Source organism: Ambystoma mexicanum, chromosome 10, assembly GCF_040938575.1.
Source record: "Ambystoma mexicanum isolate Mex_15411 chromosome 10, UKY_AmexF1_1, whole genome shotgun sequence".
Classification (NCBI taxonomy): Eukaryota; Metazoa; Chordata; class Amphibia; order Caudata; family Ambystomatidae; genus Ambystoma; species Ambystoma mexicanum.
Genome location: NC_090932.1, coordinates 726651100 through 726678240, shown reverse-complemented (window position 1 = coordinate 726678240; position 27141 = coordinate 726651100). Strand labels below are relative to the sequence as shown.

The window sequence follows — 27141 nt, the reverse complement described above, 5'->3', positions numbered from 1 at the left end:
TCTTAGTCTGCAGTGAGGTAATTTTGTTAGCTAGAGCGTTTTGTATACCTGTGCACCAGTTTTTATCCTTAAGGCAGGAGTCAGGCGTCTGGACCGGGGATTCTACCTCTCAGAATTACAAAGAGCTCTCTGGTATTGGATTTGGCTTGAGAGATTCGAAGGTTATAGGATGTTTGTTTAGCAAGGATGATTTCTTTTTTATACTGGGAGGCTAGTTTGCTCAGGTTTTTCTTATTGTTTTCTGAAGGATCTGATCTCCAGATTTTTTCGCAGCGTCGTTTCTCCTGTCTGATAGCCTTGAGATGGGGAGAGAACCAAGTGTTCACACGTTTGCAAGGTTTACTCTTTCTCAACTTCAGTGGTGCTATGTCATCAAGGGATGATAGCATTATTTTATTGTACAGGTCTACCATAGTGGAAGGATCTGTGTGGCTCGGAATGGCGTTAAGAGTGGGAAGGATCAAGGGGATAAGGTTTTCAGGAGTAATGTTTCTTTTGTTTCTTGTCGGGACAGCTGGAGCTATACTGTCCTGTTGCAATGGTATAGTCTCTAAGGAGAATGTGATCAAGTAATGATCAGACCAAGGCTGTGGTATTATAGATGAGGCCATGATTGGGCAGTTGTGCACAGCTAACCAATCAAGAGTTCTACCTTTGATGTGTGTAGGACCTGTGATCTTCTGGGTAAAGCCTAATTCCTCTACAGTGTTCTTAATTAGCGTGGCATTAGAATCTAAAGGGTCACTGAGACCCAGGGTAAAGTCTCCTAATAGGATGCTATGGGAGGAGTTCTTGAGATTATTTGAAATGATATTTGTGAGGTCCTCTTCAAAAGATCCTAAAGGGCCTGGGGGTCGGTATAAGAGGTGAATAGATACAGACTGCGTGTTTGATAGGGTTAGCTTAGCAGTTAGGGATTCACATGATCCTGAATTGTGAGGTGGAGAAAGTTTCATTGTTAGTTTAGTTTTAGCTATTATGGCGAGACCTCCACCTCGAGACGTGGTACGATCAAGTCTTAGTAGAGTATAATCATCTGGTAAGGCTAGCATAATTGCTGGGCCAGCTCCTGGGTGGAGCCAGGATTCAGTAACAGCTAGGAAATCTAAATCTTCATTATGTAATAGGTCGGCTATATCTGTTGCGTGGGTTACCATAGATCGTGCATTTATAAGAGCGCCCTTTGTCCCAGACTGTACTGAGTGCTGGCTGAATTTTGGGAGTGCCTTTTGCGGCAAGGATGGTTTCTCGGAATAGTCTGCTGTTAAGATGGAGAGGGTGCTGGGAGAGGCTTGTGTTGCGAGGACTGATAGCGGCATTGCTTTGCACTAAATTGGTTAAAGGGTCATAGATCCTTGGGAGTCTAGCACGTAATTTGAGGTTCCTCTGTAGAATGGTGCAGGGTGAGGTGATCATGTCTATCAGTTTAAGTAAGTTATGCGCTGGCACAAGTGGGAGTGAGTTTAGTAGCATAGTGGGATAGTGCAGACTGATAATATAGAGGAGTGATCTAAGTAAAGCAGTGTAAAGCAAAGGGATATACATTGTATCTGTGGAGCTAGTTAGGGATAATGCAGTGTAAGGCTATTAGCAAATAGCATAAGTGGCAGCGTAGGTCTGGCTGTTCTAGTAGAGTAGGATGCATAAAGGACAGGTGTTATACAGTGGGGGCTAAGCAGATACCACACGTGGTAGGGTAGTAATTAGCAATGGGAGCCAGAAAGGCACTAGTACAGAATGCATAACATGAGGTCACCTAGATTAGAATTCTGCAGTGGGTGCCAGAAAGGCACTAGTAAAAAATGCATAACATGGGGTCACCTAGGTTCGAATTCTGCAGTGGGAGCCAAAAAGGCACTAGTACAAAATGCATAACATTGCATAACAAATGAGGCACATAGTAACCACTCATACATATGATAGGGGTAGACTAGTTCTACTTTCCTAAGTAAGGCATAATAACCATCAATACAGTTAATAATGAAGGACAAGTTCTCTTTAGGCTAAATGAGGCACATAGTAGTCAATAATACAGTTGAAAAGGATCAGCTTTATCCAAATTCTACACCTAGTCACCACTGATAGAAGGGGTAAGGAGAGGCTATTTGTGTTTACTCTGGGTAGGTGCACTGTAACACAATGGCCCTCATTACGACCCTGGCGGAAATGGAAAAACGATGGCGGAAATGCAATACCGCCATCGAATAGCGCTCGGTGCGATTATGACCCGTCACCGCAAAGTACGATGCCATTAGCGACACCGCAGTGAACGCCAACGCTAACTGCACCAAGTACGCACGCGCGCGCCATGCCAAACCGCAATTACCACCATGGCGCAACGGTACGTGAATTCTGACCCCAGCGGACATGCACCTAACGCCATCAAGCACGGCGGAAAGTACCATTCCGCCATGGTGAGAAGTACGGCATCGCGAACCAACCGTAAACGGCCCTACTGAGTGCCTGTACACCGCTCCCTGGCCACATAGTACAACTCCCCGTAGGTGCAATGAAGCCACACAATGCAACCAGTGAAATGTACAAGTCATCCATGCCTGCCAACGAACAAATGAATCTCAAGAGGGGCCAATGGAAGCTGCAGGGCACAGATGGCACGAATACAGAAGCCACACAAATGGACATGACCTCAGTCACCCTCCAAGAAACGCACGCAAACACAGGCACCTGTGACCAGCCATATTCTGACAATCACATCATACCACCAATCCAACTGGCTGACCGGCATCTGTTACACAAAAGCCATTCCCCCGCCCCTGAGCATCACATCACCAAAACAGTCACATTGGCAGCCCTCATCCCTGACCTCACTGAGCTTCGTAGGCAAACGCGCCCAGCACAGTACCACGCAACTATACTCCGAAGCTGGAACCCAATGCAGATCTCCTCACAATACATCGCTCCCCAAATAGGAATATGACACACCACCTGCAAAGAAGAACGCTACACGGTTCATATCAGAATAGGAATAAATGCACAACAAATTCACCAAGCTCATACAGCCATCAGGCCATGAACTCCAAAATACATTTCACCATTGTGGGCTGCATCCGCAAGAAATGACCAGCTACTTCTTGTGTGACGCCCTGTACCCTCATGGCACACAGGGGCTACATTCTCGTACGAAAAGGCAACATGGAAGCGCCTCGACCCGCAGGGCCGTCCCAATAGGGAGGCACTAGTCCAGCTGAAAGGCCGAAATGTTGCTCCTCGCCACTAGTACAGCGTAAGGGCATGTGGCCCATTGGCGATCGTCCCATAAGATCTCAATGCTGCTCCACTGATTAACACGAAGCAGCAGGTGTCGGGAGTAAAATCCATCTGCAGGAGTGGCATACAGATGGCAGTGGCAAAAGGGGAGGAGACACCTGTCACCCAAACGGAATGAAAAAGAATAGTATGGCCATCAGAACTACATTTGAATTACCCACTTCAATGATCACACCAAATCCACAGCCATATGCATGCTAGCCCACTCCAAAGGATCATCACCAACCAAAAACCACTAGCGAATCATAACTATCTATATCGAGGTGAAAACACTATCACAAACGCCTGCTTCCATACTCACATGACATGTGAAACTTCCATTGAGACTGTGCGTAATGCAGCCTGCAAAATCCACTGTGCCCCAGCCCGTAATTCCAGTGTTGTGAAGCAATATGTAATTGGGAACGTCCGGCCTTATCGCCCACTTCGCTATTGCGCATCCCATACTATTAATATCAATCATTGCATCCTCGCCATGGCCCCTGTCCCAAGGACATTGAACAATAGAACGTAATATTCACAGTCAGACCTGTGGCCATCTCCTCGCCGCTAGCTGAAAACCGAAAGCGCCGCCCTTCGAATTCCTCATTTGCAACATCACGTCGAAAAGGCATCTGTGGCTGCTTGAAATCACAAAATAATCCATCTAGTGCGGCTGTGTGTGAAAATGGCAACTGGCTACACTCACAAATGGGACGCCCCGCCCGTCGGTGAACCGCGGTACAGGGCTGCATGAGGGTCCACCGTCAATCGAGTACTACATTCCACGGACCCCTCACAAGTTTGTACCCATACAGCGAATATAGTATGTGAAACAATGGGAGCATAGCAGAATCAACATATGAAGCGATATCTCACTGCCATCGGGATGAAATACATGATTGCAATAGCAAGATGCCATGCGTCGATTTGCTGCGTTGTGTGCGGGACGTGCTCGCCCAAAGGGGAGAGCAGCTTGCACAGGTGGAATGAATCACCACAGGTGGAGGCTATACAGCTTGGAAACACATAAATTGCACACCCAAACCCCTCCCACAACCACACCCACTCCAAAATGCTGCCGGCAGGACTTGCGATGTTGGCCCTGGGGGACCTGATAGCACTGCAAGTACTCCAACTTCAAGAAGAAGACGAACACCAACTACTACAACAACGGCCGCACAGAGGAGACGCAGGAGGAGGAGGATGGCAAGGCAGGGCCAGCAAGGCCCACCAGCACAGCCACTACCACCACGCAGGCATCCCGCAATCCCACGCCTCCGAGCACATCCGTCCAACCTCACTGATGAGCAGATCCACACCCTCTACCGTTTGGAACGGGACACCATAACCGCCATTGTGGACATGACACAGGCTGACCTTGTCAGCATGATAGATAGCCCAACCGCCATCCCACCCCTACTGAAGGTGGTGTCTGTACTCCACTTCCTGGCCACAGGCACCTACCAGCACACAGTCGGACAGTTGCATGGCATATCACAGCCACTGTTCTCACGGAAACACTATTGCAAGTGCCCGATGCCCTCCTGAAGCACGCAGACGACTACATCTCTCTACCACGCTCGGAGCAGGAAATTACCAACACAAAAGTGGGATTCCATGCACTTGCCGGCATACCGGGTTGCATTGGTGCCATCGACTGCACCCCTGTGGAATTTGTTGTCCCACATGCCATGGAGGCCCAGTACCGCAACCGAAAACAATATCATTCACTTAATGTACAAATGGTGTGTGACTAAAACGGGATCATTACACATTGTTGTGCCCGATTTCCTGGATCAACCCATGATTCCATGGTCTTACGGAACTCTACAATACCACGCTACATGGAGCGACATGCAGGGAACAGATCCTGGCTACTCGGTGAGTCTCATTTCATGCATGATAATGTGGGGTATGTGATGCGGCAATGACCTGCCAGGAAGGGGGGGGTGCTTACGTAGTAATGTCATTCCTCAAACATCCTTTATTGTCCACATACAGGTGATGCCGGGTATCCACTGAAGAGATGGCTCCTTACACCACTCCGGAACCCACAGGACCAGCATGAGGAGGACTACAACCATGCCCACTCACGTCCCCGTGTAGTCATAGAACAGGCATTCGGCCTACTGAAGGCTCGTTTCCGCTGCCTCAGCAGGTCTGGCGGGGCACTCCTGTACCGCCATGAGAAGGTTGCTAAAATGGTCATGGCATGTGTCATGCTACACAACATGTGCATACGTAGAAATGTGCCCATGCCCCCTGACGCAGAACTGCAACCACCAGATTATGGTCATGATGTGGGTGGGGATGTGGCAGAACCTGAAGGAGTCGGCGATGCACAGGAGGGCCGTGAAATTCGTCAGATTATCATAGATTCATGCTTCTAGCACTCACGCCTGGTGGCAGATACATGGACAGGGGAGTTGTGGCACTGTGTGTGTCCGGAACATGCACAATATGGACAGTACGCCTATGATGGCCTCGTACACAAAGATCAATGTCCACACTTCTCATTGGATGATTGTGAAATGTTTATAGCATATGTGAAATTGTGTTACACACCCCATCGACCCGCCACCCAAGTGAGCCCAACACACCCCCTCCACCCTCCTACCTCCCCCCCGAACACCAGTGTCCAAGGATGCTCATTGTCAGTGGCCTGTCGCTATTGCAAGCCCCCTCTGCGGGTATCAGGGGCACCCCTGCCTGTGGAGCGCAGGTTCCTCCCAGATCTACGTTGGGGGCTGCCCTGGACGGAACTTGCAACGGATGATGTCTCTGCCTGCTCACGTCCATGCATGTCCCTAAGGGTTTGTGAGAGCTCAGTGAGCACTCGGCGCACAGCGGCAAGTTCAGCACATACGTCTTTGGACGTCGCATGCAGTTCCCCCCTCAGGCTCTCGGTGCTTCTCTCCATTTGTACTCTCAGGCTCTCGGTGCTTCTCTCCATTTGTTCTCTCAGGCTCTCGGTGCTTCTCTCAATTTCTGCCCTTAGTGTCTCTGTACATGTTTCTATGGCTGCCTTGGTACCCCCACATTCATCAGCATGCTCCTTGAGGAGCGTGGCCAGTTGCTGCTGTTGCTCGATCACCTGGTCGAGGGACTGTTGCCTCTGCTGGGCCATGGCCATTTGCGGTGGTGTCACAGAGGGGCTGATCACCTGATGTTGCCTTGCCACAGGGCTTGTGGGGGATGGCCAGTCGTCGTCTTGTGAGTGCCCCTGCGTGGTATCCTCATGTTGTACGGGATGAAACAAACAGGGGGATTGAGACAGGTCATGGATGGATCGTACATCGATATCACCGTTTTCTGTGTCGGAGCATGCTGCCATTAATGCAGTGTCACCTATGTTGCTGCTGCCACCAGAAGCAGTGCCTTCTGTGGCATCCATTGGGGGGGCCTGTGGTGGTGGTGGTGTTGTGGCCATGCTGGCTGCTGGGGTGCCTGTTGAAGTCCCCTCCTGTGTGCTGCCACTTGATTTGTGCTGCAGCCGTGTCTTGATGCGTGCGGCTGAGGTGGAGGGTCTTTGGCCGTTGGTCTTGGCCCTCTTTGCAGGTGTGCTGGTAGGGGTGTCCTGGTGCTCGTCGTTTGAATCAGACCCTGTGGTGGAGTAAAGGAGGGCGAGCGTTATTAATGGGTCTGTGGAAATTGGAATGGCAATGTATCACATGCATTGGGGTGGTACCTGAGGGTGATTTGGGTCAGGGCCTTGGAGGTAGTTTCATTTTTGTCTGGATTGAGGGTGCAGTTGTATTGCAGCCTGCAGTTAGGGGGTGCCTGCTGCACGTGTAGAGGGTGTTTTTAGGGATTTTAATTATTTATTTATTTAATGTGACTTTTAATGTCCGATATCAGGCCAATGTAAGTGGACGTTCTCCTGGACATGTGTTTCTGTTGCACTATGTGGACACATGGTACTTCACATGATTGGACATTGTGGTTTTAGCATAGTTTTATTCGGGCCACCTACCTGATTCTTCGGATGTCTGCACTCCTTTCTCCATCCCTCCGACTCCCTCTATGGTCTCCATTCCAATGGTGGAGGCACAGATTTCTTCCCAGGGGGTCAGCTTGATGGGTGATTCCGATCCTCCCCCGGTAGCTGTGGCAATGTTTCGGTTTGCAGAAAGTATGCTACGGACGCGGATCCGCAGGTCGTCCCATCGCTTTCTGCATTGCTGTGGGTTGCGGGGTGCGGTCCCCACCGCACTTACCCGCTGTACCACAAGGGCCCATATGGCCTTCTTGTTCGTAAGTGCCGTCCTGGTCATTTGCGTCGAGAAGACGACGGCAGCATTCTCCTGGAGGGTCTCTGTGAGCACCGTGAGTTCCTCACGTGAGAAGTGGACCTGCCGCTTGCGGTCGCACGCTTTTTTCGCTACTTTTCCCATTGTTTTGGTTTCACGAGGGTGGATGTCGGGTTGGGATGTCTCTCAGGGTAGTATTTTTAATGGTTGTGTGTATGTTCTGGTTTTATAGGTGTACGGCGTGCTGCTTCCCGTTCCGGGTCCATGTTTTTGCTTCCGTTTCCGTATATTTACGGTCACCGTATTTTCCGATTGCCGCTCTTTGCGGTGACCGCTATGTCCGGTGGCGGTATTGCACCTAGGTCGCCGTACGACGGCGGTGAGGGGCGTTTTGGGGACATTTCCGCCATCGCGGACTTTGCACTTCCGCCATGGCGTGGTGCTCGTGCCCGATGGGTCGGAATGAGCCGCACTTTGCTCCGTCGTGCAATGGCGGAAACGCTATTTACGCTATGGCGGTCCGGTCGGTCGAATTCCGCAAGGGTCGTAATGAGGGCCAATGTCAGTTACATAAGGTGTTAGAGATGGGCTAGTTTTATCGGAATATTTATATGCAAAAATAGCAAGCAACTTATGACCAAAAGGGCAGGGCTCAGGTAATTGATGACCTGCCTGCACAGTAGTACAGGCCAAACTACAAAATGTGATGAATCAGTATGTGGTATTCGCAACGTACTTCAGAACATAGGTACCATCGATAAGTGTTAGTTGCCTGATTGACAATTAAATACTAATGAATGACAAATGAGATGTACCTTGGAATTAACTTAAACTAGTGCGGAATAGTAAACATGATCGTGGTGATCAGCTCGATATCAACTGTGCGACATTAGAGCAGCCAGTGACTGTACTCACATAGTTTTGCGGTCCAGTATTAGGTCGATCATCCACGTCTATTGCGTAGTAGTGTTCCTCTAGTATAAGGTATGTCCAACGTAGCGTTCATGATATGTTTCAGGGGGCTGATGAGAGTGCTCCCGGTGCGAACAGGGGCAAACAGGGCAGGAGGCCTTATGGAGGCCGCCGGCTGTTCTGCCTGCCGGCGGTAGTGTGTATTTAAAATGGGATCATGCACATGCCCAACCCATTTGAAATCAGAGATACCTCCAATCTGGGGCCCAGATGGAACATATGGCTACGGGACTTCAAGTTCTACACAGGTGCCATAGGATTGACGGACGACACGAGGCTGAAAAACACACTGTTTATGGCAGTGGGACCAGCGGTAAGAGACATTGCGGGGGAGCTGCTGGACGTAGAAACAGTCACATACGGGGAGCTACACGCCAAGCTGTCTGAATACTTTGCACCACACACAAACGTGGATTATGAGCGAAACATGTTCCACACGACAAGACAGGAAAAAGGGGAATCAATAGACAGTTTTGTGATGCGCCTCCGCATCAAAATGAAGCATTGCGAATTCCATAGATACTCCAATGAAGAGGCGCTCAGGTCCCAAGTAATAGCCGGATGCCTCTCACAGCCTTTTCGCAAACAGCTCCTACAGAAACAACGATCGCTAGAAGAAATCCTGGCGCTGGCTCGCATGGAAGCAGCGGTGGACTCGCAATTGGACAGCCCAGGAAAAGTGTCCATACACCAACCCAGTGACAACACCGAGTCGATCAATAAACTGTATACCCACCCAAGTCAAGCCAACAAACACCCCGATGCCACATGTTTTAAATGTGGCTATGAATACCCACACACAGGGACATGCCCGGCTGTAGGGCAAAAGTGCGCCGCATGCGGGGGAATGGACCACTACAGGGCCATGTGTAAGAACGCCCCAACCCACACAACTCCCAAACATCGCTACCAAGAAAGGCGCCGGCCCACCCCACAGAGCCCGCCCAGACCTGCAGTGGACAACGAAAGACGGCGCGCCAGGAAAGAAGACAGCGACCGCAGAAGCCGATATACACGCGAAGATAAACGGTCGTCAGAGGACACGAGACGATCACACAGGCGGCGTTTTGTAAGATACGTTGAGACCAGATCCCCCACCAGTACAGACACCCCTTCGTCAAATGAGGATCAGAGAAGGAAAGGTTACGTATGGGCCCTACAGGACAACACGGCGGCCACCCAACACAGCCCCATTTTGACACTTCAGTTGAATGACACCCCACTGAAGTTTCTCGTGGATACCGGAGCGACGGTCAACATTATCAGTGAAAGCGCATATCAGTCCTTGACCACAAAGCCAAAGATCAGAAAGGCCACGGTTGACATATACCCCTATGGCTCCACGACACCCCTGTCATGCAAAGGCATGATCACAGCCAGATGCACACATAAAGGACGCTCAGCGAAGATCCCGCTGTACATTCTAGACACAGAAGCCAACAGCGGGTGTATACTGAGCTTCCGGACAGCAGTGGACATGGGACTGGTACACATCTTATACCAGCTGATGGCCCATAAGTACTTTACAAAACCGGACTCAATCGAACAATCGTTGCCAAAACTCTTCACCGGCCTAGGCAAGCTGCGAAACCGGAAAGTGCACCTCCACATCAACCCTCAGGTCAAACCAGTGGCCCAACACTATCAAGGCATTCCGTTCAATATCCAGAGACAAGTGGAAGAGGAGTTGGACAAGCTCATCAAAATGAACGTTATAGAACCTTTATCGGGCTCGACGCCATGGGTATCGCCCATCGTCCCCGTCCCCAAGAAGTCACCAGAAGGATCCATACGTTTATGCGTAGATATGCGCAGAGCCAACACAGCCATCGAAAGGGAGAGGCATCAAGCGCCCAGGATCACGGACATGATTCACCTCCTTCACGGGGCGAGAGTTTTCTCCAAGTTAGACCTCACAAAAGGATACCACCAAATTGAAATCGCACCGGAATCCCGTTACATCACCACATTCGTCACTCATCTCGGCCTGTTTCAATGCAAAAGACTCAGTTTTGGCATATCCTTGGCCGCCGAGATCTTTCAGGAGGAGATTCACAAAGTCATCAGCCATGTCCCCAACTGTCTGAACTATTCGGACGACGTCCTAGTCTACGGCAAGTCACAGGAAGAACATGACCTAGCACTACACAGGGTATGCCAAGCACTGGACGACGCAGGGCTAACCTTGAACAAATCCAAGTGCGAGTTCTCGAAAGGATCGCGGAGGTTTTTCGGGCACATCTTCTCAGATAAAGGCATGAGACCCGACCCGGAGAAAGTAGAGGCCCTCAACTCAGCCACGCCCCCCGTGAACACCACCGACCTCAGGTCGTTTCTAGGACTGGCCAGTTATTGCTCCAGATACCTGAAAGACTACGCCACAGTAAGTAATCCCCTGCGCCTACTCACCCGGAAGGACACGCCATTCACATGGTCGAAGGAGTGCCAAGCAGCGTTCGAAGCGATAAGGAAGGCCATCGCACAGACAGAAGACATGGCATACTTTGATGCCAGCCGTGACACCGAGCTGATAGGGGGCGCCAGCCCGGTGGGACTCGGCGCCATATTGACCCAGAAAGATCCCAAGGAGCCACACATCACGCACGTGGTAGCATACGCCAGCCGGAGCCTGACGACCACAGAACAGGCATACTCGCAGGCCGAAAAAGAGAGCCTCGCGGTCGTCTGGGCTTGCAAATACTTTCATCTCTTCCTGTTTGGCAAGGAGTTCACCATCATCACGGACCACCAGGCCCTACTTACCATATACGGCAGCCCGAAGGCCAGGATGCCACTGAGAATTGCCAGATGGGGCCTCCGCTTACAGGACTACAGGTTCCGCATACAGCACCGGCCAGGAAAGGAAGAAAACCCAGCGGACTACCTCTCCCGGCATCCCATGCCCACGACGGCGTCTCAACCGTCCATAGCGGACGCGTACATAAATTACATCATACACCACCTGCAACCACTCCCAGTAGGGTGGCTGGAGCTATCGATACAATCAGAGGCAGACCCAGCGCTGCGAATCGCCCGACACTGCCTACAGATGGACAAGACGGCCCTCATGAAACATCAAGCCAGAGGTGAATCGGACGCCACGAGGGAAGACATCAAGTGGCTAGATCAAGTCCGGGAAGAGTTGACCGTGGTAGAGGATAACGTCCTACTAAAAGGCTGCAAGGTCATCGTCCCGAGAACGCTCCGGGAGAGGATAGTACACCTAGCGCATTTAGGACACAGAGGCGTAGTCGACACAAAGCGCCTCCTTTGCCAAAAAGTTTGGTTCCCTCAACTCGATCGCTTGGTGGAAACCATAGTGGGCAATTGCCACGTTTTTGCGCAAGTGGCGCCCCCGCCACACCCAAACCCATTACAATCTTCACCGCTGCCAAACAAAGTGTGGGAAGAGCTAGCAATAGACCTAGTCGGACCACTGAACAACGGGACACACATGGTCGTACTTATGGACGAACATTCAAGATACCCGGACGCCCAAATAGTAGAGAGCAGTGCCACAGCATGTGTCATTCCAGTTATCGACAGGATGCTCTCTGCCTATGGCATCCCCAAGATCATAAAGTCCGACAACGGTCCCACATTTATAAGTCAAGACTTTCAGCAATTTGCAAAGTACATGGGGTTTCAACATCGACGCACAACCCCCCGATGGCCACAAGCCAACGGTATGGTGGAGAGATTCATGGCCAACGTAAAGAGGACCCTCCAAATAGCCCATGTGCAAAACAAGCCATTCGAACAGGCCCTCAATCAATTACTACGAGAATACAGGCACACGCCCCACAGCACGACGGGAGTATGCCCCGCAGACCTGATGTTCCGAAGACCGATCACCACACGACTACCTGAAGACCCGAGACCACAAGATCTGACACCACTTGAACAAGAAGCGCAAGCAAATGACACCGCGAGGAAAGCAAAGACAAAAGAGATTGCAGACAGGAAAAGAAGGGCTCGGGAGAACATAATGCAACCAGGAGACGAAGTATGGCTCAGGCAACCCAAGAACCGGAAAGAAGAAGCCACCTTTGCACCCACGCCTCTGGTCGTGACACACAAGAAGGGCTCTATCGTCACAGCACAAAGAGACGACCGCTCAACGGTAACCAGGAACAGCTCACACTTCAAACGAGTCAGACTGACTCCAGCAGGCCAATGGACCTGGGACAGAGATAGCGATGAGGACAGACCACGCGAAGAAGCGTACCAAGGAGACGGGGAAGAGTCAGAAGGCGAGGCGCCCCTCCCCACACTCGCCAGGGACGAACCGACCCCGATCGAGACAACACGACCGCAGAGGAGTCGCATGAAGCCGACGCGACTCATCGAGGAGATAGGGTAACAGGGGAGCCCCTCAACTAGCATGTTAAAAAGGGGGGAGATGTCAGGTTGCCCACATCGTTGTGTGGGCGCACCCCTGTTGGGTCCCACAGGACATGACGTCCCGGACGTGACGTCAGGGGAAGGGGAGGGACGAGGGCAGGTTCGGCAGTTCCGCCGACGTGTTGAATAAAAGAAGTCGCATGACACCCGGCTCCCGCGTATCATTCCTGCGCAAGCAGGGCCTTCTCAGAGGGGACGCTTCAGGTAGAAGCGGCGCCCCAACAGTCCTGAGTTCGGTAACTTATGAAGTTCAGGAATTCTAAGAAAAAAGGCAACTCGAAATGCAACTTTTCTGGGGCCCTAATAGCAACGGGTAAGAAGCACTGAGCCGCGGCTGTCAGCTGTTTAAAATGCAGCGGCGCTGGAAGGTGCAGAGGGCACATTGAACACGCACCCACGTAACTAGTTATTGCCGAGCCTGCTGGGAATCGTAGTTCGCCTACGTCTGCGGCCAAGCTGACGCTGGGAAAGAGGCCAGAGCAGCCTCCAAGAACTGCGTTGGCTGCCCTGGTGTCCGTGTCGGAGAACCCGGGGCATGACAGATATGTCCTCCCTTTGGCTGAGATTTTTAGCGGCAAATGATTGTAATTTAATTTTTTACATGGTGACATTTTATTGGAAATGTGTTGCAATCTTGAAATTATTAAATTGCTGAATTGTTGACTGTATCTTTGTAATTCTCTATCATGCAGGCATGTTGCTAACTTTTATCAATGACTTCTGTTGCTTTTTGAAGAGTGGTTAGTCTATTTGTATTGTTTTTCAGAGGCGTGATTGTTTTATGCTCTGTGCTATATATGTAACTATGTTTTGTATTGTGTTGTGTTGTACATACAAAGCCACTCGGCTGAAAGTATATTACGAATAAATAAATAAATAAATATCTGTTTTTATAAGTGTTGGTGTGACAATATTTGACTAGATGTTTTATTTAGTGTGCAAACTTAAGGTCTAATAAATAATTGTATTTTTATACTTGTCTGTCTAACTGCAATTACTGGTGTTACACTGTGTGGACTCAATGTAGTCCTAGACTACTCTCACACCCTTCCTAAAACTAAGCCTTGCCACTCTGGTACCTTACCTTGATTGGGCTTGGATAACCTCTCTGTGTCCCCCATGTTCACCACAATAGGATGGTCTCCCAAAATCATACCCCCACCAACCCTATAAACTCCTGGTCCACGATCTTGTATTCATGGAATACTTTGCTCATACAAATGAGCATGAGAATTCTTAGCTGGGCATGTGGAGCGGGTGCAGCTCCAGCGGCAGACTGTTTGTGGATCACTCTCTCTGTCCCTTTGCCAGTAGGTAGTGTTGCTGTTATTTCAGTAATACAGTTTTCAGTATCAGAATGCAAAATGTTTCTTGGCCACAGAACCTGTGTTAAAAGGCCTGCAGACCTCTGATACTTGCTACAGCATCCAACAATGCTCTTCATGTTCTTCTTTAAAGGATCAGATGTTAATGGGGTGAAAATGTGTTGAGTCCCTGCCCCCTGACCTAGGTTGGGAGGGTCACCAAGGGATCATCCCCACATCACTCCCAGGCCTTGCATCACAGAGCGGTTGGCAGCAACCTGTCCCCATTGTCACCCCACAACACAACACAAGGGTGAGGCAGGAGACATCGTCACAGGTCTGACATAATGCACTGTGAGGAACATGAGGTACAGTAAGGGAAAGGGAATGCAGCAAGGGACACATCACGCAGCGATGGGAATGACTCCCCTCTTAATGGCTTGCAAACCTCCTGAGTGAGCTATACAGCCCGCTGTAATGCATATTTGTCGCTTACTTCGGCGCACAGTCCTCCTCATATTAAAAACACTGAGGTGTAATGTAGATTTGGGATGAGTGCTAGTTTTTAGGTGGTGTCTCCTGAGGTAGCCTCAATTATAATGAATACTGCCAGCAGCATAAAAACAAAGAATGTCCTTATACCCACAAGCCAATCTCATTAATAGTATATCGAAATTAACATAAAATTCACTGTGATTAAACTGTGGCTGGCCATGAATATGCCAATCACCCCTGCATTGGGGGGCGGACATGGACAGTAACAGCCCGCCAACCCGAGCCTAGGCAAAGCGAGGGCATCCACGAGGGCTGTGGGCCATGCGTGTATTGCAAAAGCCCAATCTCCTGTAAAAGAAATAACAAAAAAAATGGCCGCCACCATTGTAACAGTTCTAACTCCGTTGAGGTATTGTGTTATCAATTCCCAAAAAGGATATTCAGAAAAAACACTAACCTGATCGGATGCCAATGTGTTCAGAGCAGCAACAGCAGAAGAGAAGAATCACCCCGGAATCCCTGTTCCCCCTAGTACCAAACATAAAAGAATCAGTGAGGGGAAACACGGACCCCAGGGAAACCCTCTGGGGAAGAAAACCCTGGAGATCTTGAATCAGCCTTCTTGTAAGGAAAGACTCTGGAAGTCAGGACTGGTTGTCTCTCAGTATGGCCCTTCTCTATGTGGCGAAGTGGAAAGAGACCTACAGAACGAGAATAACAGGTAAGTTTAAGAAAAGCAGAATGAAAGATAAATTGATGAGGAAAGTGCAGAACTAACTTTGGATATGACTGGAGTTAGATCCTTCGAATGGGTCTTCTCGGGCAGTTTAAGGAGTGGTAGTCCAAAGAGGAGGGTAACAACTGACAAAGGGAGAATGGTAAGTGAGGTTCTAAACAAAGAAAAGAAAGACCAAATGTATGAATTGGACTTACTTCCGATAGGCGGACCTTCTAACTGGAGCGGAATATCAAATGGAGAGCCCTGCCTGAAGAGATGAGGGGATTTCCTGGACTGAACAAAGGAGAGGAAGTGAGCAGGCCGAGACGAGATACAATTCTATAACAAAAAGGAGTGTTAGTGAGAAAAAGAGAATTGAATAGCTGTCGATAGAATAGGGTTCGAGGTCCTTAATCTTAGCGAAGTTACGGAGCATCACATTCAACAGAAGCGACGCGTTGAAGCGGAGTTCCGGGGTCCTTAAGAGGGATCAGATGACTGGTCACGGATTTCTGATGGCAACGTGAAACAACTAGACTGCTGGCATAGGAATCTCTTGCTATATCGGAGTTTCCTCGAATCATAGCTCCACACAGGGACCAATGCCGCCTAAGCTGCCATCGGCAAAAAGGTGTAACAACCATAGGCAAAGGGTATGGATTCCCTTTTCAATTTCCATGGCGTCCGAGGACGGGAGAAGTGCCCCGACCAGAGAACTAAGATCGCATCCAGCAATTAAGTGGGGAGGGGGTGAGGAAAGGGTGTTATACGTTTTTGGGGATTTAGGGAGGCTGGGAATGTGGGGAGGCAACCGGGAGACGCTCCCTGTTGCCTCCCTTCAATCAAGATGGTGCCAGACTTTTTGCTGACAGTCGGTTATGGTCCATTGTATCTATTTTACAACCACTGAATTGACATGCTGAATGGCCAACACATATTTTACTCAATATTTGAACTTCTTCAGAGCCAATCAATGTATCTCATAATGCACTAATAGGATCCAATTTGTACATTCCATATCAAATGCAAATTTTTGTTAAGACCCAGGGCCTCATTACGGGAATGGAGGTAATGAAAAAAGGGAGGCGGAATGGTAATAGCGGCATCGTTAACAGGTTCGGGTCATTACGACCCGCCAACACCGGCACCGCCCGTACCAAGCCCCCTCATACCGGCATGAGCACGTACATGCGCCCCTTCGGGGAGCAAATACCGGCATGCCGGTAATTGGAGGACATCACAACCCACGCGGGCATGCAAATACCGGCATCTCGAAGGCATTAATTAGGGGCTGCACGATGGCGGCCATACAGGCATTGCGGACCACCCGTAAACAGCAATCAGCAATCAAGGCAAATGCCACAGGTGCACACAATCACCACAGGTGGACTCAATGGAGTCTGGCCCAGTATAAAAGGAGTACACCCACACACCACACCCCTTCCTACACGAGAATGCTACCACTAGCTGTTTCAATCATGGCGCTGGAGGACATGCCTATATTGCTACAGCTACAGCAACAACAGCAACTACAACAACAACTACAGCAGCAACAACAGGCAGCACAGAGGAGACGTAGGAGGAGAAGGAGGGTGAGACTGGCCCAGCAATTAACACTAGTGCAGCCAGTAGTTCCTCGTAGGCAGCCACCAATCCCTCGCATCAGACCCAGTCCATTCAATCTAACCCCTGAGTAGATCCACACCCTGTACCGGTTGGACCGGGACAACATCACCACCATAGTGGACATGATACACAATGACATTGTCAGCCTGATAGAAATACGCACTGCCATCCCCCCGCTACTAAAGGTGGTGTCTGTGCTCCACTTCCTGGCCACAGGCACCTACCAGCACACAGTGGGCCAGCTGCATGGCATTTCGCAACCACTATTTTCACGCATGCTGAACCAAGTGCTGGATGCCTTCGTGAAGCACGCTAGCACCCACATTTCCCTACTACGGACTGCCCAGGAGATAGCCTACACCAAATTAGGCTTCCATGCACTGGCAGGCATGCACAATTGTGTCGGTGCCCTGGACTGCACACATGTAGAATTGGTAGTCCCCCCTGCCGTAGAGGCGGTGTACCGCAATCGCAAGCAATACCACCCCATCAATGTGCAGATGGTATGTGACTCCAGCAAGATCATCACACATTGCTGTGCGAGATTTCCCGGATCAACACATGATGCCATGGTGCTGTGTAACTCCATGCTACCCCATCACATGGAGCGACATGCTGGACCACGTGCCTGTCTACTTGGTGAGTTGCCTGAGTGGGCCATGGCAGTGCATTGGGGTAGGGATGTTTTGCGATGCATACCCTACCTGGGTGGGAATGGGGCGGGGGGATGCATACACCACCTGGGTGGGAATGGGGGGGATGCATACACCACCTGGATGGTAATGGGAGGGGGGATGCATACCCAACCTGGGTGGAATGGACGGTGATTGGAGAATGCACGCAGAGCTAATGACACCTGACCTGAACCTCCCAACCCCAACATGGCACATCATTGGCACACATCTGACCATTAACACATATCAATGACCACATGTGAGACGCACGACCTGACCACCATGTGTATGTCAAGCAATGCATGAATAAACAGGATCGCTACTGTGCCAATGTGGCTAGTGTGACCATGCACAGTGTAGAATACGCTGCATAATTGGGAGGCTAAACATTGTCGTACAACCACAGTACATCCGCCTCAGCAGGCATCATCTCACCCTGCCTCATCCATTGAACGCCATCCAGACTACCACACCTCAGAGCAGTATAGTATGCATCTAGATAACATTTGTGCATGCGTACAGGGACATGTGCATGTACACACCAAATAGCTGCGGGCATGACTGTGCTTCCTGAAGGTGGCAGCTCAGAGTGACACACACCTATTTTTATTTGCTTGCAGGTGATGGAGGATATCCCTTGAGGCTGTGCCTACTTACCCCTGTGCGGAACCGCAGAACAGCCATGAAGAGGAGTACAATCGGGTTCACACCCTTACCCGTGTTGTGATTGAGCAGACCTTTGGCCTGTTGAAGGAGCGGTTCCGCTGCCTAAACAGTTCTGGTGGAGCACTCCTTTATAGGCCTGAGAAGGTAGCAAAGATCACCATGGCCTGTGTCATGCTGCACAACATGTGCGTCCGGAGAAATGTACCACTGCCACCTGACATTGACATGCATGCACCGGGTGAGGATGATGAGGATGGAGACGAAGGTGAAGCAGCACCCCTGCCAGTACGTGATGCACAGGATGGTCATGCAGTACGCCAATCACTGATTCACAAATACTTCTGAACCACAGGGACTATGATAGACATGTGTCAGTGACACACTGGGTCCATGTGGACATGCTCACAGGGAATGTTGGGAGTTGGACACTGAACACTGAACACCGTCATACATTAAATGGATATACACAAAATGAACAATGTCCAGGCATTGAATGTTTTTTCTCACAAAGGGTTTATTGGTTCAAACTGCTAATATGTGACAACCCCCACCCCCTCAAACCCCCAGGGAACTCCCAAACCCCCCCCCCCAGTAAACTACAAACCCCCCAGTGAACTCCCAAACCCCCCCAGTAAACTACAAACCCCCCAGTGAACTCCCAACCCCCCCCAGTAAACTACAAACCCCCCCAGTGAACTTCCCCAAATCCCCAAATGCTCCCATTCACCCCAACACCATGTGAGCCACTCCCATTGTCCTCCCACACTATTTGCGGGCCTTCTTGCTTTGCGAAGGCAGCATTTCTGTGTGCCTCTCACTCCTTCTGGTAGGCCGCACAGGGCTGGTGGGGACAGAGGAAGCGGGTGTGGTGGCTGATGAGGAGTCGGTGGGGATTTCCATGCCTGCTGCAAGTCGTGGTTGCTGCATGTGCAGCAGGATTGATGTTAGTACCTGGGTGAAAGCCCCGAGACAGTCCCTCATCAGCACTGCCGAGGCATTGACTGCGGCTGTGTTGGCTGTAATGGCGGCTGTGGTCCCCACTATGGCTGTGGCTATCTCCCGCCTGGTGTCCTCACCATCCGCTATGTATTGCCGCAGGAGCTCCAACATCGACTCCTGTCGGGCCTCCACCCTCACCAGCCGTGACTCAAGGCTGTTGGTGGGAGCAGGTGTGGTGGGTGGTGCTGACACGGGGCCTGCATCTTGAGTGCTGTCCTCGGGGAAGGGGCTCAGGTCAGAGTCGTGCAGGCAGGGATCAGCACGGCTGTAGGTGGGTGAGGGCTGAGTTTGGGGTGGGGGGTGGACACAGAGCCTGGGGTGCCTGAACAAGCCACATCCGTGACTCCTTCCGGGTCCACATTGTCCTCAAAGTCATCTTCAGTGGTGGCCAGTGCTTCTAGGGCCTCCCCTTCCACTAGTGTGGGCAGCTGGGTGTTGATGGTGTCAGGTGCACTGGCTGTAGGGGTGGGCTGCGATGCTGACCCGGAGGTGGTGGTTTCGGTTGCCCTTTGTGACCGGGATGTGGATGCCCTCGTGGTGGTGTCTTGGCTGGCATCTTCTCCATCGGTGCTTGGGGGGTAGAAGAGATGCAGGGCATCAGTGATGGTGTTACATACCAGATGCATACTATGGTGCTGTGCAGTATTTCATTAATCATGCATTCATGTTTTACAGGTATGTCACACAGGGTAGTCTGAGGGGGCATTTTGGCATTTGCTGCATGGCAGGTGGCATGCCGTTGTATTGGGGTTTGTGTGATGTATTACATGGGCATGGTCCATGTTTGTTGGCTATGTGTTGGTTATGGGATTAGCACTCAGCATGCATTTTTTGTCTGGCAGGGTTTGGCCCTCCATCTGGACTTGAACAGGTTCATGTGGGTGTTGGGACATGCATTGCCTTGCCTACACTCTCTTCCACATCACTCGCGCTATGTCATGGTTTCCCCTACAGGGGTCTGCAGGTTCACTCACCTCCTTCTGGTGATGTTGCCGCACCCATCTCCATCTCTTCAAATCCTTCGATGGACTCGGGATTTATAAAGGTGCTTGCCGTCTCCTCCCAGGTGGTCAGTTTGGCTGGAGAGTGTGGACCCCTGCCTGTGGCCATGGCCTCCCTCCTGTTGCTCGCAAGGATTTTGAGGACCCTGAGATGGAGGTCATCCCACCTCTTCCTGCAATCCTTGACACTCCGTGGGGTGGTTCCAACAGCGGAGACCTTGCAGGCTACCTCTTGCCAGATGTCCTTCTTCCGCTGCTGCACCTCACGCTTCAGGTTCTGTGATTTGATCACGTCAGCATGTGTGGCAAGGGTGTCCGCAAGCATGTTTAATTCAGCGTCTGAAAAGCGCTGTTTCCGCAGGCGGGGGTGGTCTTACGGGTTACCTTAGACATTGTGAAAGAATGGCCACTGAGCTCTCTCCAGGAAACGACTGGTAGTTTGGAAGGATTGCAATGGATTGTGTTTTTAAAGATGGCCGCCAGCGCTTTTCCCATTCCGACGCAATGACGTTACTTCCGGGTCCAGTATTACGAGCCCGGTATTAGCATGTTGTCATTACCGGGTCGGTATTAAGGGGTCCCTCCTAGGCAGTGGCGGTATCGGCGGGTGCCTTGATGGCGCTATCGGGGGGGTTGGAGGGCCTTTAGCGGCATGCCGGTATGGCCATTACCGGCATGGGGGTTTGCGCGTGCTCGCGCACTTGTAATCACCCGCTATTAGTGGCATCATTCGAGCACGGACCCGCTCGTACCTCCATGCCGGTAATGACCCCGTTTTTACCGCGCTACTCGTAACGAGGCCCCAAATGTTGGGGATTTAATGCTAGATATTATTAAGAGTAGTTTTTCCTATTCCTCATAGGTGGGTAAGGTAACTGCACAAGTTGGATACTGTATAGTTTCACCACAGCGATAATTAGTTCTGGTTATGAGTTTGTGGGAATGCATAAAGATGGTGTTTCCCATTAGCTGTTGAAATGTTCTATAAGTATTCCTGATGGTACTTCTTTGTAATGTATTACATGTATGAGCCAGTCTGTTACCCATGGGACCTGTACGGCAGGTGCAGTTTAAATGGTACGACGTTCATTCATTGCCTGTTTTTTTTTTCCTCGCCATTGTTTGCTGAAAATGTTTTTCCGAGAAAAAAAAATCTAAAAATATGGGGGCATGGGAGACATATAAGGGACATGGTGGGGTCGTTTATAGGGAATAGGGAATAAGGGGAGGGTAATTGGGGCGACCCCGCAAATAAAAATAAAATGAGATGATTATTTTCAGCAAAACATTTTTGGCAAAGAAGGCAGCGAAAAATAAACTGGGGATGTAAGAACATAGAACCGTTTAAGATCTAGTATGTTTTGCTCTACGAAGTAGATAAATGCTTTTCCTTTATGTAAATATGTAAATATGTAAACTGTTTTAGATGATACGCTTCTGTTGTGTTTTAGATGATATGTCTTTGTTGTGCTCTTTTTTTTAAGGAAATGCTGATATTTCTTAGATGTCTTTTTATATACTATTGAAGAAAGATTTGTAAAGGTACATGTGCCAAATACAAATAAATCAATAAAAAAAAACTGTTTAAACACAGTGGGCCTCATTACGAGTTTGGAGGTAGCCATGCCGTTTTTAGTGGCATGGCTACCTCCAAACTCAGGTCCGGGTCCCGCAAAAGGGGACTTACCGGGCCATTCCGACCTTGGAGGGCCCGGTAATTCCCTTTCGCAGGACCCAGACCCAGTACGTCTCCATTCCCATTGAGCCCCCATAGGGCTCAATGGGAATGGGGAGGATGCTAACAATGGCCCCGTTAATAACGGGGCCGTTGTTAGCATCCTGTACTGCTAGCGGGTCCCGCTAAGGACGTCTGGTCTGACCAGGCGTCCAGAGCGGGACCCGCTGCAGGACCCGTAATGAGGCCCAGTGAATTTCGATACATCACCCTCTAAATGATGGACACAAACTGCTGTCAGCAGCATTCACAAAATAACCCTATTTGTTCACATGATTCCGTCGGAAGGATGAACATGCCTGCATCGGTACAATGCATAATCATCCCTCAGGGAGATAAGCAGGGTTCGAAATTAAGGTTTGCTGAACAGGAACTAAATCCTATTCTTGGGTGTTAGCCATCACTCAGCAGGCAGGATCTACCACTGGGGAATGAGGAGCAAAGACACAGGGTACCATAAATCTAACATAGACATGAGAAGCACACTTTAACTTTTTAGCCATTATGTATGATCCATTATGTTTAAAGGGGTCCTAGCTATATCCCAATTCTTCTTTACATAATCAAACTCTCAAAGTGAATGCCACATATGCATGTTTGTAAGGCACCATTTGGCCTTCAAAGCCAAAAGTAACTCCTGGAAACTGTTGTTGGCAAGGTAACCAGGCTCTCTTAGGGTAGAGAGAGGAGCTACATAGCTCCTAACAATTTGGAAATCTGGATACGGAAGCTCCCCTTAAGCGAGATGCACAAGCTACCCTACATGAAATTATAATCTCCTCTCTGTGAGATTTTGAAGCCTCCTTAGGGTGAGGTCCATTATTTAACCACTCCGATAACTACATGACACAATATCCAGCAAACATTGACACAGCCAATAGGTTTTGGCTGTCACGAGTACAGCCTCAAATGCCCCAAAGATGCGTTTGTTGTTTTCTATATGAAAGATTAGCAAGTATTCTCATTCTAAATTCTGCATCCTAGTTTTATGATGTCATGGAACTGGGCTATGTCATTCAAAATCACCTTCTGGACATCGCTGCATTTTTTTTCTGTTCCAGGTATTTTCTTTCTCCTTTTTGGGTTGTGGTGGTGTGAGGTTAGAAGACACCTAATATTTATTATTTTGTATATATTTCCAACCCACCTCTTTTCTACAACCCCTTCATGGCTGCCCCATGGGGACCTCTAGTCTTCAGGCTTTCTTTTGTGAGAACTGAATATATCATGTTTAGTGTCCTTGATAACCTGAAGATGACAGCTGATGGTCGTGATATTGCAGCACTTATTTTACTAGATTTTTTTGGCTGTGTTTGACACTGTTGAATATCGCTGCCTGCTACTATCACATCTTCATGAGATGGATGTTGTAAGCCTGGCAAACAACTGGATCAATTCTGACCTCACTGGCCATTCCTAAGGAGTATCCTTTAAGTCAGTTGTTAAGGCCTTCTGCTCAAAGCTGGTAGGTTGTGCAGAGATTGTGCTGTGGGTAGTGTGATGAATCTGATGATGTCATCAATCCTGTCCCTGAGGTAGCCTCTCCTTATGTGGCCAGGGAACGGTAGCCACTACCTGATGCTGACCCTGGGGGTGGCTACACGAGGAAGGATCACATGAAGGAAGGTGATCCTCAAGGGGTGGACACAGACTTCATCAGACGAGACATGGTATCCCCCTTTCCATTGAGCGATACCCCGCCCATTCCCCATGCTTTAATGGCATATTGTGATAAGTCCCTTCAATACCCTGCCAAAGTTGATAACAGTACTCATGAAAAGTTTTCATCTTTTAAAACAACATGTACTGAAACGAGGAAGAGAACTGCAATGAACAACAGTGTGAACCAGGACAAGCAGTCTAGTGTTTGGAAGAATGTGATTGATCCAAAACACCTTCGAGTTTGGAGGCGCAAGTTTGAATCAGCTGCCGTAGCAAAATGGACGAAGCCACCAAGAGGAAGAGAAGTCGTGGCAGGAACACAAAGCCAGGGCAGGCTTTGTTCCAGCACCAGGATTGTGAACGCTCTGTACTAACAGCAGGGAAAATCTGTTCGACAACCACAGAAATCGAGACAAGTACCCAAACAAGTGTGAATGGTCAGAGAGTACGCAGAAGTTATCGGAAAAACCAAAGGGGAGAAGGGAACGCCGAAGAGGCCCTCAAAGAGTGAATTAGTTGCCAAAGTTAGGGGGAACACGTAATTCTCATTGATCAGCGTCACCTTCATCATCCCAGTACTTGGTCATAAAGTAACTATGGGAAGACCCATACCCCTTGTGCTGAATCAGAGTGAAATAGGTAGAGACATTGTAATATGAAGTCCCAGCAGGAAAGTATACCAGGTGAGGAGTGAATCTGGGATTCATACCCATGCAGAATTGTTAAAGTAACTTGGGGAAGACCCATGCCCCCTTCTACAGAAAGAGATTGGGCCTCATTACAAGTTTGCCGGTCAGTTAACAATAGTGCCGGTAAGCTACCAGCACTGTTGTTACCGGACCAGCAAAGCAGGAGTCTGCGAGCTGGTACTTATCCGCCCGCCAGGTCTGACCCACTCAGGCACCCGCTCGCAGACCAAAACGGATGCACCGACACCATTCACGAATGGTGTCGGTGCATCCGTCCTACCCATTCCCATTGAGTCCAATAGGACGCAAATGGGAATGGGGAGTAATTTTTTCCGGCGCCCGCCAATGAGGAATTATCGGAAGCGCCGGGGCTGTAATGCCCCGGTTAGTCCCCATTGCCTAGTGCCGGAAAACAAACAACCCTGACAGCAGCTGTGACGTTTATACTGGCACGGCTACTACCAGGGTAGTAATGAGGCCCATTGTGTTATAAAGTCCTGGCAGGAGAGTATACGAGGTGAAGAGCGGATCTGCTATTCACACCCATGCAAGTAGTAAAATAGAACCTGGCAAGGGAGTACACCAGGTCAACTGGGAGTCTGGGATTCAGACCCAGAGTATGTTTCAATGAAAAAGTGATTTCTAAAGAAGATGCATACCCTTAAGAGTTGAACTATACTGAATGTGGAATCCTGGGGAAGGCAGTCTTTTCCCCTGGCATGAATTGCAATACAGGAGGGGAAGGTATCCTCTCGAACATCACAACTTGGATATTGTGTGAACTTTTATTTTGCGAAGAGAATCCTGGGGAAGGGAGTCGTCTCCTCTGGAACTGCGAACATTAATCAATGGAACCTTTTGTTGGAGTTATACCTTTTGATTTAACTCGAACATTTGTGCACTTTCTTTTGGCGCAAAAGACATTGTCCCTTCATACTTATAGACTGTGAGGGTTACGGGTACGGGACGGTTTTTGCTTTGGACATCCTGATGCTTCAAAGACCCTTGGTTTTGATTGAGGTGGGGAAATACCTCCTAGATTAGGAACAGTGAGGTATTTTCCAACCCTTTTTGTGTTTCAATAAAAGTGTCTTTCATTCAATATAACCTCTATGTGTCTGTGTCTCTTTCCCGACTCCTCACAGTAGGTTTAGGGCGATTTCTTGCTTCACATACAGCTAGTCCCTATAGTACAAGTCCTGATTATGGTTGGGTAACCAGGGAATGCTCTTGATGCCATACCAAGATCCCACATCAGCTGGCTTGTGGCAGCATCCCATTTCCTTGCTAACTCCACCATCCTCTCTCTATATATACTGGGGACTTTGACCCATGTACCCCCTTCGCTGAGCCCCCCTCTACACAGCTTGTAAGAGTTTTGGGGCGTTTTCTCTAGGGGGAAGAAGATCTAGAATATTCTGAGGCCACACACATCCCCTCCTTTGGATCCCCCTTGCCAAAAATGTTCCTTCCTCTTCTTCTGATTTTTTCTGTTGGCTTATAAAGGGCTCCTTCCTTACTCTTTTGGAACCACATTTCTAGGTCCTTGAGGTCAATGCCAGGATAATGTCTTCTGGGAGTTCAGGCATCAGTGTCCCATCCACAGGAAAAAAATGTCTTCAATGTCAAAATGCAGGTGTGCTTTTGAGTAGACTTCTCTATCACCTTGTACATCTGTCACTAGGAACAACCAGTTGCATATCAGCTGGTTGGGTACTAACGAAGAACTGTTGACTTATGGAATTAGTAAGAGCATTGCAGATTATCCTTCCAGCTTTATAGTAATGTAATAACTCTGGGCCCATTTCTCCTTGGCCCAACATATCTTTTTCATCTCGTTCATTCTCAGATTCCAAGGCGTCTGTGTCCACCCACTAGTCCTACCTTGAATCAGTCTCCTAGGACGCAGGGGTACTTCATGACTGGTGTTGTTCAGCATCTGGGATACAGCTGTGGTGTAAGCATTTGAAATGTGCCCTAGCTTCCCACATGTAAAGCATTGTCTCTTACAGGAGCTGGGATCTTTAGCTTTGGGTGCCATGGGAGTTAGTAGCAAAAGTCGGGGATGAGGTCCTCTGCTGGCACAATCAGCAATCACCAAATCCCAACCCCTACGTTTCTGCATTCCTTGACATTTTTAATCCTTGTTGCATCAAGAGGAGTTTCCATGGTGTAGTGTGCATTAGGAATGGTCTCCACTACTGGGCCCACTTGAACCTTGTGGCTCCACAGAAAGTTGACAAACTTCTCCAAGACTACATGGGTTTTTATTTCTTCCAACATCAAATTACTGTCACAGATGGTCTCAAGAACACACCAATTTCCAAAAAATGTTCAAGGGTTTTATTTTCTTCTTCAGCCAAGGGACCTAATGGGCAACCTGCTCTCTCTAACCTAGGAAGGATCAGTCCCACCCTAACCCACACAGATTGATGTACAGAGTTTAGGGTTGTTGGCTGTACAGGGATAGTGCAGATCTATTTGTGCCGCAAAGTAGTGGATCATAATCCCTGTTGAGAGAGCATCAAATTCAAGATTTTGACTTCCTTTCAAATATGCCTGAGACAATTAGGAATTCTTCAAGTTCTGAGATAAGGCAAAGGGGTTTCTGAACACTACTCAATAGAAAACTGCAAACCGCTGCTAACATTTTGATCATCCTAAAGTTTGCAAAAT

At 49.3% G+C, this 27141-nt stretch overlaps 1 protein-coding gene across 38 annotated transcripts in view; it reads left to right on the top strand.

Annotated features, from left to right (window-relative positions):
- Window positions 1–27141, top strand: part of LOC138491680 (von Willebrand factor A domain-containing protein 5A-like) — a 925839-nt gene that overhangs the window by 420236 nt on the left and 478462 nt on the right. The gene's annotated exons all lie outside the window — the stretch shown is intronic.